At 41.9% G+C, this 13901-nt stretch overlaps 1 long non-coding RNA gene and 1 pseudogene across 3 annotated transcripts in view; one reads left to right on the top strand and one right to left on the bottom strand.

Annotated features, from left to right (window-relative positions):
- LOC126948075 (uncharacterized) overlaps positions 1-13901 on the bottom strand; it is a 70409-nt gene that overhangs the window by 11628 nt on the left and 44880 nt on the right. For 2 of the 3 annotated variants that reach the window (XR_007723329.1, XR_007723330.1), the window contains exon 5: positions 10953-11152. This is a non-coding gene — a long non-coding RNA (uncharacterized LOC126948075). Of the gene's footprint in view, positions 1-4063; positions 4107-10952; positions 11153-13901 lie in introns of all 3 variants that reach the window. The other variant, XR_007723331.1, reaches the window with a different exon arrangement.
- LOC126948065 (40S ribosomal protein SA-like) lies at positions 11148-12077 on the top strand (annotated as a pseudogene).

Below are 13901 nucleotides of genomic sequence, written 5' to 3'. Positions count from 1 at the left end.
ATCTGATTTCTACTCATCTGATCTGGTTGCTTACCCCTGACCTCTCCTCACACACGCAAAAAGTTTGTTTTTGTTTTTTGTTTTTTGGTTTTTTTACCAGGATGATCAAAAAGTTTCTGACTGGCTTTGAACTTTACTTCACTGGCGAGAATCCTCCATTCCAATCCCCATAAAGAGGCAGGCCTGGGGACCCTTGTTATCCTGTGTGGCCTGGGATCAAGAGCATCAGCATCACCTGAAGCTCGTTAGAAACGCCGACTCTCCAGTCTCCCAGACCTGTCTGGATTAGACTCTGAAGGAGATCCCCAGCTGAGTCCTGTGCCCATTTGCTTTGACAAGCTCTGCCCTGGACCGCTCTTTCTTACCCAGGTCCGCGTTGAAATCACCTGGAAGCCTTTGAGAACAATGCCAAGGACCTGCCCGCCTTTCTGAGATTCTGATTTCACTGCTCTGGAGTGGGTACCAGACTTAGCATGTCTCCAGAGCTCCCAGGGGATCCCACTGAACAGCCAGACCTGATGCAGATCTCTTTGAGGAGCAATCCCAACTTTTGTCTGTAAACCACTGTCATTTAGGGATGTTTAGTCTACATGATTTAAGCCACCAAATTTGCAATTAAGCAAAACTGACTGGTTCTCAGTGAAGCAGCTGCAGGCCCCTTTTTAAAGGGACTGGAGTATGACGGCCAGTTACACCTTATGAGAGGGTGTTCAAAGTTCTGTTGACAAAGATGATTTGTGTTTCTAAGAAAACACAGCTGAAGCCCTGTGAAGGGTAGGTTGCCAAGGATGTGATAGTTTTTCTTGGTTCATTTTCAGTTCCCCATTTACAAATTTGCTCTGCAAATTTGGAATGGCTACTACTTTAAGCAGCGTTTACCCAAAACTGACTTCTTCCTTACTCCTGCCAACAGAGTAAATACAATAAGAACGGACATCTTGGGTAGACATCAGCATGTCTCTTTTTAAATAAACCCCATCCTGATCTTATCTTTGCTAAGGAAGCTGTGGCAGCAACAAGCTGTCAAATCCATTTCCCTCCCTTCTCATCCCTCCGAGGATTTCCTTGAATGCATGTGTTTCTGTTCCCTGTCATGTCACTGGGCTCACACAGCAGTCACCACAGTAACCATCTCACGGGTGGGGTGGGGAGTTCAGTATCCACCCTTCGTATCCACAAAAGGCTTTGCCACCTTACTGGGGGGTTGTCTATGTTTCCTTGTCATTTACAACCCTGTCCCATTTCTGTTCCAGATAGTGGCACAGTAATGCTCCAGATGGAGGCCACTTGTCTTGGAGTTAAAGGAAACAGGAGAGGGATGTGTGGTGTTTGCGCCATGCATCCTGCCATTATCCAACTCACAGGTACGCGTGTGCGTCCTCCGGACTTTCTGGCAATGGTCTTTTCAGCCACCCCAGAGACTGTGTCACCTTGGCTTACCGAAGGGAGTGACCACATGAGAATCAAAGGCCCCGGGCTTCCTGAAATCCACACCAGGCAGGGCACATACAGGTGTCAAATCGCTTCTTGGGTTCTCTCCATAAGCAGCTAAATGACGACGCTGTTAACTTGATCTATTTCTCTCATACTGGGCCAGCGAACCCTGCTTTATTTTCCAGATACCTAGTGCTAATTCTCCTGTGTTTGTGACACGTTACGAATTCCAAATCTGGGCTATTTTTCTACTACTTGAGGCAGATTCCTTAGAGGTTTTTAATCTGATAAAGAGTTCTCAAACCTGGACAATCCAAGGTGTGAGTCTCAGTTTGAGAGAGGACAGACCTCCTTTGACCCAGCAAGTCAGAGATCTTTCCTGGGTGGTGAGTTCTGTGCCCACAGAAGCAAGCATGGCTTGCTTAGCAGTACAGTACCTTGGGCCTGCCATGGACAATTACTTCTGGTTTTGATCTTCAGTAAAGACTTTTGCTTCATTTTCTGGTACACTGCCTTTCTGATCACATTACAGGTCTGCACCTGCATGTCTGTGCGCATGTGTGTGTCCTTTGTAAATAACAGCCTGTTCTTTTCTTTCAGCCAGTCCTTGCCTGCTCCCCTGCCCTGGCTTTTTTATTTTTTAAACTGGTTTCATTCTTGTAAATCAGAACTCCAATAAACAATTGAGTAACCTGGCCTGAGGTCCCTGTCTCCTGGAGGTGGGAGGATGCACACAATGCTTCTTGGCAATTTCCACAGAAGTGTGTTGAGCCACTTGCAATGCGATTTATTTTTCCTCCAGAACAACTGATCACAACTTCTGAGACATCTCTGATGTCCTCTGCAAACTCCAGCGTGCATGTTCCTGCATGTGCTCTATTGACAAGGATTTGATGTGAACATCGTTTCTTTCAACTTTAGTACGTGTATCTGCGGAAGAATCTGCGTTCTTGTTGGTTCACAGAGCTGACTTCTTCATTGGTTTCTATGACAGCTTTCTGAAACAACAGGCTGGGGTGTGTGAGTGTGTGTGTGTGTGTGTGTGTGTGTGTGTGTGTAGAGGAGGAGAGAGAGAAACAGTGCCCCATGGATTGATTTCATTTGATCATTATGCTTAGGTTTCCAAGTCTGTCTGTCACTCCACTGCGTCCCTGTACTGTCATGCCTCTCTTCTACTCCCTTTTCTTTTTTTTTTTTTTTTTTTTTTTTTGAGACAGAATCTCACTCTGTTGCCCAGGCTGGAGTGCAATGGTGTGATCTCGGCTCACTGCAACCTCTGACTATCAGGTTCAAGTTATTCTCGTGCCTCAGCATCCCAAGTAGCTGGGATTACAGGCGTGTGCCACCACGCCCAGCTAACTTTTTGTGTGTTTTTAGTAGAGACGGGGTTTCACCATGTTGGCCAGGCTGGTCTGGAACTCCTGACCTCAGGTGATCTGCCCGCCTCAGTCTCCCAAAGTTATGGGATTACAGGTGTAAGCCACTGTGCCCAACCTTCTCCCTTTTCTTTCTCTGCCCCCTCTTGCTTATTTTCTTCATTCCTAACCATCACATCCAGTTTCATCCACTTTAACACAGAACATTATATATGATTCTAAATTAATTGAACTGAAGAAGTTTTACTGTTCTCTGTTATTAAACGTCAGCAGAATAGAATGATTTCTTTTTCTTCTTAAAGAAAGGAAAAGAGTGGTAATTCAAATGCTTTCTTTTTCCTCTTGAGTTTTTTGGATGCCATATATATGGTTTTGATGTCAAAATTTCAATCACCCTATATGATCCCATTTTTTTTTCAGTTTGTATTAAACCAAGAGCATTTTCCTGTAGTATTAAATATCCTTAGGAAATATACTTAACCATGTATAAGTTGATGGCATTTTTAGTGTTTTGTTTTAATTTGGGGATACACAACCTAATATATCCATTGGTCTATTGCTAGTGGTAGAATTACAGGATTTGAAGGGTAGATTTTCAAAGCTTTCAATAAATATGACTCAACTGCCTACCAGCCACGTATGAGTGCCCAGGTTAGCGCCCATGCATCTGGCATGGAGCAATATCTTGGAAAATACAACTTTGCTCATTTAATAGGCAAAAATGGTATCTTCATATTTTCAATTTGCATTTAAGTATCAGTAAGTTGAAGATCTGGAGATAACAGCATTTAGAAAAGGAAAAAGTTTACTTGCAAGAAATATGGGGACCTCAGAAGGAACTGCTCATCAGATAACAAACACAACAGGTCATTAACACCAAACACTGCTAAATTACCAACGTGACTGAATTTACAGTTGGTGTGTTCACGACAGAAAACCAGCAATTTTCTTACGGGGTTATCGTTTCTACAAAGGCTGGAGTAGTCTTCAGACAGCAGTTTTGCAAAAGTCTGGGATAAAGTTGTTTGCATTAAATAGTCAGCAACTTACAGGAAATGCTCTGGAGTTCATTTGTTTGGGGGGCTAGGATTAGAGAGGGTTCAAAATGTTTGTTTTCTTCTAACCATGGGACGTGACGGAGGCAAGAGACCTGTTTTGCTTCCATGAGGTTTTTCAGGTGTAGACAGGACTGTGTATTTCTGCTTGTATAACTATATGTGTCTTTTGCCCTGTTTAATTTTACTGGGACTTACCTTTTGCTTATTGAATTTTGCTGTACATTAAAACTCCATTGTCCTAAAATGTAAAAAAAATAGCTTTCAGTGTCATTTGCCTTTTCGTTTATGATATTTTTATCATAACTAACACTTTCATCTTTATGTAGTCAAATTGTTCAATTAGTTTTCTTATAATTTCTGCTTTGGCACCACACTTAGAAAGTCCTTTTCAGTCGGGTGTGGTGCTCATGCCTGTAATTCCAGCACTTTGGGAGGCCAAGGCGGACGAATCACTAGAGGGCAGGAGTTCAAGACCACCTGGCCAACATGGTGAAACCCCATCACTACTAAAATGACAAAAATTAGCTGGGCGTGGTGGTGCACATCTGTAATCCCAGCTACTCAGGAGGCTGAGGCAGAAGAATCCCTTGAACCTGGGAGGCAGAGGCTGCAGTGAGCCAAGATTGTGCCACTGCACTCCAGCCTGGGTGACGGAGCAACACTTCATTTAAAAAAAAAAAAAAAAGGGAAGAAAGAAAGTCTTTTTTGGCTTTGTAAATATTGTTTATAAGCATCCCACAGAATGAGAGAAAATATTTGCAAATCATATAACTGATAAAGGATTGATTTCCAGAATATACAAAGAATTCCTACAACTCAACAACAACAAAAACACTCAATTAAAAAACTGACAAAGGGCTTAAATAGGCATTCCTCCAAAGATATACAATGGCAATAAGCACATGAAAGGATGCCCAACATCACTAATCACTAGAGTAATGCAAACCAAAACCACAATGAGATACCCCCTCACACTCATTAGGAAGCTTGTTTTTTTCATGATATGTAGTTAATAACAAGAGTCAGTAAGGATGTGGGAAAATTGAACATTGGAACCGCTTTGCATTGCTGGTGGGAACATAACATGGTGCAGCCGCTATGGAAAATAGTATAGTGGTTCCTCAAAACCTTAAAAATAGAATTAGCGTATGATCTAGTAGTTCTACTTCTGGGTATATACCCACAAGAATTGAAAGCAAGGGCTCAGATATTTGTATGCTGACATTCCTAGCAATATTACTCACAATAGCCAAAAAGTAGCAGGAATCCAATTGTCCACTGAGATGAATGGAGAAACAAAATGTGTTCTACACATACAATGGACAATTCTTTTTCTTTTCTTTTTTTTTTTTTTTTGAGACGGAGTCTCGCTGTGTCACCCAGGCTGGAGTGCAGTGGTGCAATCTCGGTTCACTGCAACCTCGGCTTCCCGGGTTCAAGCGATTCTCCTGCCTCAGCCTCCTGAGTAGCTGGGATTACAGGCACGCGCCACCACGCCTGGGTAATTTTTGTATTTTCAGTAGAGATGGGGTTTTGCCATGTTGGCCAGGCTGGTCTCGAACCCCTGACCTCATGATCCGCCTGCCTCAGCCTCCCAAAGTGCTAGGATTATGGGTGTGAGCCACCGTGCCTTGCCCATACAATGAACTATTGTTTAACCTTAAAAAGGAAAGAAATTCCGACACCTGCTACCACATAGATGAACTTTGGAGATATTATGTTAAGTGAACTAAGCCAGATACAAAAGAATAAACAGTGTATAACTCCACCTATATGAGGCACACAGAGTAGCCAAATTCATGGAGACATAAAGTATAGTGGTGGTTCCAGGGACGTGGGGGAGGGGAGGGTGGGGAGTTGATTAATGAGTACAGAGTTTCATCGTAGGAAGATGAAAAAGTTTTGGAGGTGGATGGTGGTGATGACTGTGTAACAGTGTTCATGTGCTTAATGCCACTGAACTATACACTTAAAATGATTAAAATGGCAAGTTTTATGTATATTTTACCACATTTAAAAGATATTTTGCTTACATTTCCTTTTAATACTTTATAATTGCATTGTGTACTTTTCAGAACTATTCTGGCTGTGAAAGCATCAGCAATTCCTATCTACACTTCAAGTTTACCCATTGGTGGTGACAGGTGGTGGTTGGGTGCCTGGTGAAAATGAAATCAAGGCTGAGTTAGAAATGAGGACAGACCTTGAGAGATGGAGTCAGGCGTGCTCCTCAGGCTCTTTTGATGACAAGGAGCTTGGATTTTCTTAGACTACCTGTCCCACTTACTATCACTGTATAACAAACTACCCTAAAACTTGGTTGATTAAGCAAAACCATTTTATTATATGTCACAACTACATGGTCGCTGCACGGTTTTTTTGACCTGCCCTTGGAAGACACATCGTGTTACCTCCACTGCACTCTGTTGACTATGGTAATGTCAGCTCAGACTCAAGGGGAAAGGAATCATAGGCCCCGTCCTGATGTGGGAGTGGCAAGGTCACACTGAGGAGAGCATGTGGGATGGAGATACTGTTGTAGCCATCTTTGAAAAATAGAATCTCCTCCACTGCTAAGAAAAAGAGGATTTATTACAAAAATACAAAAGACTAGAATTAGGAAAACCCTGGAATGGACCAGTTGCTCTGTCTCTGACCTCTGCATGTCTGCTTTGCCCTCTTTCTACTCAGTTTCTCTTGGTCTTGTTTGGTTTCCCTCAGCTTCTGCTCCTCCCCAGCACACTGGCCTTTGCCCTGCTATGACCTCTCCAGCCTTTCTCAAGCTTCCCCGAATGTGTTAGTTCAAACTCCGGAGAGAGGCTCTGACTGGCTCATCTCATATGTCTCAGCAACACTTGGTCCAATCAAATGGAGGGGCTGGCACAGGCGGGGAGTAAAGGGGAAGAGGAGCTGGGCGGCTCTCAGATCACCCTGCACTGGTTCTCACACCTGGCTGCATATTCGGATCACCCACTCAGCTTTAAAAACAGACCCACGGCCTGGGTCCCACCTGGGTCCCACCCTCAGAGATTATGATTCAATTAATCTGGGGTTAGAGACTAAGCATGTGTGTTGTTTTAGATGCGTGGTACCCATGCTTCTCCCGAAACCAGGGAAATTTGCTGCTCGCTGTGATGACCGGGGAATAGCCGGCAGGTGTGGACAGCAAGCTAGCCCAGGGAGTATCATTTATCAGACAGGGAAAGAAAAACCGGCTTTTCTTGCTTTTTAGCATGTGTTGTTGCTTGTGTTGTTTTTTTCACAAAACTCAAAGAAATTGTGAACTCGAAGAGACCTTAGAGACAATCTAATTCAACACATTCATTTCCAGGTATGGAATAGGGCAACCAATTCGTCCTGGTTTAGCTGGGACTGCCCCAACTTTAGCATTGGAAGTACTGCTACATCCCAGGGAAATCCCTCAGTCCCAGGCAAACCGAAAAGGCTGTACCTTATATAGAAACTCTAACCCATTAGCAGTCACTGCTTGTCCTCCCTGCCCCCAGCTGCTGGCAACCATTTATCCACTTTCTGTCTGTATGGATTTGCATATTCTGGACAGTTCATATAACTGGAATCCCACAATATGTTGCCTTTTGTTTCTGGCGTATTTCACTTAGCATGTTTTTAAAGTTCATTCATGAAGCAGCAGGTGCACATACTTCATTTCTCTTTATGGCTAAATAACACTCCCTTATATGGCTTTACCACATTCATCTGTTGATGGACATTTGGGTCATTTCCACTTTTGGGCTATTATGAATAATAGCTCCTGTGAACATGTGTATGCAGGTTTTTGTGTGGACATGTCTTTAGTTTTCTTGGGTATACACCTAAGAGTGGGATTGCTGGGTCATATGATAACTCTTATGTTTAACATTTTGAAGAACTGCCAGACTTTATTAAAGTGTCTCTATCATTTTTTGTTTGTACCAGCACAAATATGAAGATTCTAATTCCTCCATAGCCTCACTAGCACCTGTTATTATCTACCTTTTGATTCTAGCCATCCTAGTAGGTATGAAGTAGTATCTCATTGTGGTTTTGATTTGTGTTTCCCTGATGATTAATAATGTTTAACATCTTTTCATGTGCTTATTGGCCATTTGTGTATCTTCTTAAAGAAATGTGTATTCAGATCCTTTGCTCATTCTAAAACTGGGTTATTTATCTTTTTATTACTGAATTGTAAGAGTTCTTATCTATTCTAGATACAAGCCCCTTGTCAGATACATGATTTACAAATATTTTCTTCCTTTCAGTGGTTTTCTTTTTCATTTTCTGGGAGGTGTCCTTGAAGCATAATAGTTTTTAATTTTGATGAAGTCCCATTTATCTATTTTTTCTTTTGTTGCTTGTGCTGTTGGTGTTATAGCTAAGAAACCATTACCTAATCCAAGATCATGTAGATTGAAGCCTATGCATTCTTTTAAGAGTTTTATAGTTTAGCTCTCACATTTATTTAGGTCTTTGCTCCATTTTGATGAAGTTTTGTATATGGCATGAAGTAGGAGTTCAATTTCGTTCTTTTGCATATGGCTATCCAGTTGTTTCACCACCATTTTTGAAGAAACTTCCTTCTCCACTGAATGGTCTTGGCACCCTTTTAGAAAACCAGTTGACCATAGATGTATAAATTTCTGTCAGGACTCTCACTTCTATTCCATTGACCTATACATCTATCCTTACACCAGTACCATACTGTCTGGACTACTACAGATTTGTAGTAAGTTGTGAAATAGAGGAATGTAAGTCCTCCAACTTACATTCCTTTTTTAAGATAATTATGGTTATTCTGGATACCTTGAACTTCCATATGATTTTTCTTTTTAGTTTTTCTCATTACTGTTGGGTTTATTTTTTAATTAATTAATTTTAATTGACAAAAATAGTATATATCACGTGCAACATGTTTTGAAATATGTATACATTATGAAATGGCTAAATTGAGCTAATTAACAAATCTATATGATTTTCAAGATCAGTTTGTCAATTTCTACAAAAAAATCCAGGTGAGATTTTGATAAGGACCGCATTGAAACTATAGATCCCTCCAGGGCGTATTCCCATCTGAGCAATGTTAAGTCTTTCGATCCATGGACATGGGATGTCTTTTCATCTGTGTAGGTCTTCACTGATTTCTTTCAGCAGTGTTTTGTAATTTGAGTGTACTAGTCTTATACTTCTTATGTTAAACTTATTCCCAAGTAGGTTACTCTTTTTGATACTATTATAAATGGAAATGGAATTTTTAGATTAATTTCATTTTCAGATTGTTTACTTCAGAAAAATCAGAAATACAATTGATTTTTGTATATTGATTTTACCTCCTTGCTGAACTTGTTTAACAGTTCTAATAATTTTTAGTGGATACTTCGTAATTTCATATATATAAGACTTATGTCTGCCAATAGATAACATATAGTTTATTTCTTCCTTTCAAATATAGATGCCTTTTATTTTATTTTCTTTCCTAATTAATTTGTCAATTAGTTGAATGTTCAGTAGAAGTGGTGAGCACAGACATTCTTATCTTGTTCCTGATTTTAGGAAAAAAGCATTTGTCTTCCACCATTATGTATGGTATTATCTATGAGCTTTCTTTTTGTCGATGCCCTTTATCAGGTTTAAGAAGTTCCCTTCTAGTCCTGGTTAGTTGAGTGTTTTTGTCATGAATGTATGTTCAATTTTGTCAAATGCTTTTCCTGTGTCTACTGAGATGACCATGTGGCTTTTGTCCTTTTTTCTATTCATGTGGTATATTACATGATTTATTTTCATATATTGCCAACCTTGTATTCCTGGGATAAATCCCACTTGGCCACGGGGTGTAATTCTTCTATTTCACTGGTATTTTGTTAAAGGTTTTTGACTACATTTATAAGGGATATTGATCTGGAGTTTTCTTTTACTGAGTTGTCTCAGGTATCAGGGATAATACTGGCATCATGGAATGAGTTGGGAAATGTTCCCTCCTCTTCTACTTTTTGAAAGAGTTTGTGAAAATAATGGTATTCCTTCTTTTTCAAATGTTTGATAGAATTCACCGAGTGAAGCCATCTGAGTCTGGGGCTTTCTTTGTGAGTAGTTATTTGATTACTAATTCAATCTCTTTACTTGCTGTAATTCTCTACATAGCATTCATCTTGAATGCTTACACAATACTGTGTCAGGTCCAGTGCTAGTTCTTAAATTTCTTTTGGGAGGTTTGGACACTAAGAAGAGGGAAAGGGGCTAGATTCGTTCATTCATGTGGGTGTTCTTTCAAAACATGTATTGAGTACCCCTGGCTGTGTTCTGTGCTCAGCCCTGAAGCTACTAAGACAAAAAAAGACAGCCACAGGAACTACCCTTAGGACGAAGGAGTGAACAAGCTGATTTTAGATCAGAGTCTGGGTGGCCACCTGCTGAGTGTGAGAGGAGACCCAGCAGTACTCATTGGTGTTGGAGTCGTTCTTAGCTCCAAACAAACGATGATGCCTCAGAGTCCTCTGGCACTTTGTAGGTTATAAAGTGCTTTCACTTATAAAATCTCATCACAGTTGATCCTTAGAGGCAATTCAGCAAAGTTCATTATCCCTCTTTGCAAAAGATGGAAAACCAATGTTCAGAGAAGGTCAGTATGAATTTAAACTTTTAGGCAGTGCTTCTCCTGTACTAGCCCCATGTAAGGCCCTAGGAGATAAAGATATGATAAGGTTCTTGCCTTCAAGGAGCTGTCAGTCTGAGACAGAAAGAAAGAGACAGGAAGTCAGAGAGACCTAACAGTCTATGATGGTCATCTCACAGGGTGAAATGGAGGCAGAGAGGAGGGGGTTCAGAAATGGTTTCACCATGAATGTGACCCTTAAAATGTGGCTGGGAGCAACCTGGACATTACACCAGGAAATAACAAAAGTCATTCAGAACTGGGATGACTATATGTCCTAGTTTCCCCAGGATAATACGTTTGCTTCTGTTGTCACAGTTTAAGTATCAGTAACACCCTTTTTTCCTCTCAAAATACATGTTTGCTATATGCATGCTTTCAAAGTATTTCCCTAAAAAACTGTTGTAATTATGAAGGAAAAAATAGTAACTTTACCGTAGAGAAATCTGGCAGATGCTTAATCCAGTAACGAAGATTAATATCTTCACAGATGGTACCGATGGACATCATGTGCCTCCTGTTAAGATGTGCTGAGAGCTTTCCGCGCTCCCCACAGAGCGGTCCATACGGCGTTGTTCTGGATTCCAGTCGTAACTTAAAGGGAAACTTTCACAATATCCGGAGCCCTTGATGTCCTACAAATGAAGGAAGAGGATGTCCTTAAGTTCCTTGCAGCAGGAACCCACTTAGGTGGCACTAATCTTGACTTCCAGATGGAACAGTAAATCTACAAAAGGAAAAGTGATGGCATCTACATCCTAAATCTGAAGAGGACCCGGGAGAAGCTTCTGCTGGCAGCTCGTGCCATTGTTGACATTGAAAACCCTGCTGATGTCAGTGTCATATCCTCCAGGAATACTGGCCAGAGGACCGTGCTGACGTTTGCTGCTGCCACTGGAACCACTCCAATTGCTGGCCGCTTCACCCCTGGAACCTTCACCAACCAGATCCAGGCAGCTTTCTGGGAACCACAGCTTCTTGTGGTTACCGACCCCAGGGCTGCCTCTCACGGAGGCATCTTATGTTAACCTACCTACCATTGTTCTGTGTAACACAGATTCTCCTCTGCACTATGTGGACATTCCCATCCCATGTAACAACAAGGGAGCTCACTCAGTGGGTCTGATGTGGTGGATGCTGGCTCGGGAAGTTCTGCACATGCATGGCACCATTTCCCGCGAACACCCGTGGGAGGTCATTCCTGATCTCTACTTCTACAGAGATCCTGAAGAGATTGAAAAAGAAGAGCAGGCTGCTACTGAAAAGGCTGCGACCAACAAAGAATTTCAGGGTGAATGGACTGCTCCAGCTCCTGAGGTCACTGCTACTCAGCCTGAGGTTGCAGACTGGTCTGAAGGTGTGCAGGTGCCCTCTGTGCCTATCCAGCAGTTCCCTACTGAAGACTGGAGCGCTCAGCCTGCCATGGAAGACTGGTCTGCAGCTCCCACTGCTCAGGCCACTGAATGGGTAAAAGCAACCACTGAATGGTCTTAAGCTGTTCTTGTACAGGCTCTTAAGGAACATGGAAATAAGGTTGATGGAAAATAAACATCAGTTTCTTAAAAAAAAAAAAAAAAAATGTGCTGAGAAGGGCCGGGCACAGTGGCTCACGTTCATAATCCCAGCACTTTGGGAGGCCGAGGCGGGCAGATCACATGAGGTCAGGAGTTCGAGCCAGCCTGGCTAACATAGTAAAACCCCGTCTGTACTAAAAATACAAAATTAGCTGGCCGTGGTGGCGTGTGCCTGTAATCCCAGCTACTCAGGAGGTTGAAGCAGGAGAATTGCTTGAACCCAGGAGGTAGAGGTTGCAGTGAGCCGGGATCACGTCACTGCACTCCAGCCTGGGCAACAGAGTGAGACTCTGTCTCAAAAAAAAAAAAAAAGAAAGAAAGAAAACAAAAGAAAAAAATGTGCCAAGAAGGACACAACAGCACTTTTGTGATATTGTTGCCAGAAATATATAAACCGCCATCTGGTCACTAAGAAATATCAGACAAACCCCAACTAAGGGACATTCCACACAACAATTGAGCCACAAAACATATCAAGGTCACGAGAGACAAGAGAAACCAAGGAACCATTATAGATTAAAGGACACTAAAGAGAAATGACAACTAAATGCAACACATGGTACAAGATTATATCCTGAATGGAAAAAAAGTACATCAACAGGCCGTGTGAAATCTGAGGACTGGAGATTAGATAACGGCTCTGCTATCCATGTAGAATGTCCTTAGGTTTAGGAAATACACATAGAAGTAATTAGGGTTTTTTCAAAGTGCCACAGTTTGGATGATAAATGGTGATGGTGTGGTCTCCCTTTCCAGAACCCAGTGAGACCCCAGCCCTCTCCACTCCCAGGCTGTGGACCTGTCACCGTCAGCCACCTCAGATGGCCACTCAACTCCTCACCACTGAGAGGGCATTCAGATGAGCCAGCGGCTGGTGTGCCCCGGGACACACAGGACCCCTTGTCAGCACCATGCCAACCTGTCCACCCATGAGGTGTCTCTGTTCCTCCGGCACCTTAATTCCCTAATAAGGTCTCAGCCAAGTGAAGCCACCACTCAGCTTTTCCCAGCAGTCAGAAGTAAGAGTCTCAAACAAAGGAAAAAAAAACAAACAGGAGAAAAGTTGGCCTTTTTGTGGTCATTTCCACTTTCTTGTTGGGTGGGCTGAAGCCTCCTCAGACCTGATTCTCTGAATATGTCCTACGTGGTCTGTAGGCTAAATGGTTACTAGAGAGACTGTGTTTTTTTCCAACTACATCCTTGCACCTGACTTACGGGTCTCTTAAAATCAGGTAATCCTCTAGGGCCAGAATACGAGATGAGGACATCTTGGGCAAGCTAATAATTTGACATTCCCTTAAACTGATGTTCCGTAAATATTTGTTAATGGGGAGCAGAAGGAACTGATTTTCTGTTCATACATAGGCAGTTTGACTCACTGAATATACCTCTGCTGGCCGGAGCAGAGTCAGTGGACTTCAAATAATGTGCAAAAAATATTTCCCCTGGATCTGAAGTCCTAATTCTTTCTCCAGCTTTTCTCTTCTTTTCTTGTCCTTCTTTTTCTTTCTTTCTCTTTTTTCTTTTTCCTTTCTTTCTTCCTTCCTACCTTCTTTTTCTTTTTTTTTTTTTAATTTTTATTTTTTCAGAGACAGAGTCTTGCTCTGTTGCCCAGGCTGATCTCGAACTCCTGGCATTAAGCCACCCTCCTACTTCAGCCTCCTGTGTAGCTGGGACTACAAATGCATGCCAGTTTTCTTTGGGATTTTCTGAACCAGGCAAATATTTTTAACATCAGTTACAGAATTAAGTTCTTTTATGATTCAGTTTATCACTTACTATCATCTCTGCCTGCGCTGTGCCTCATTTT

Source organism: Macaca thibetana, chromosome 2 (genome assembly GCF_024542745.1).
Source record: "Macaca thibetana thibetana isolate TM-01 chromosome 2, ASM2454274v1, whole genome shotgun sequence".
Classification (NCBI taxonomy): domain Eukaryota; kingdom Metazoa; phylum Chordata; class Mammalia; order Primates; family Cercopithecidae; genus Macaca; species Macaca thibetana.
The sequence above is the reverse complement of the archived record's forward strand: the minus strand, read 5'-3'. Positions and strand labels throughout refer to the sequence as shown.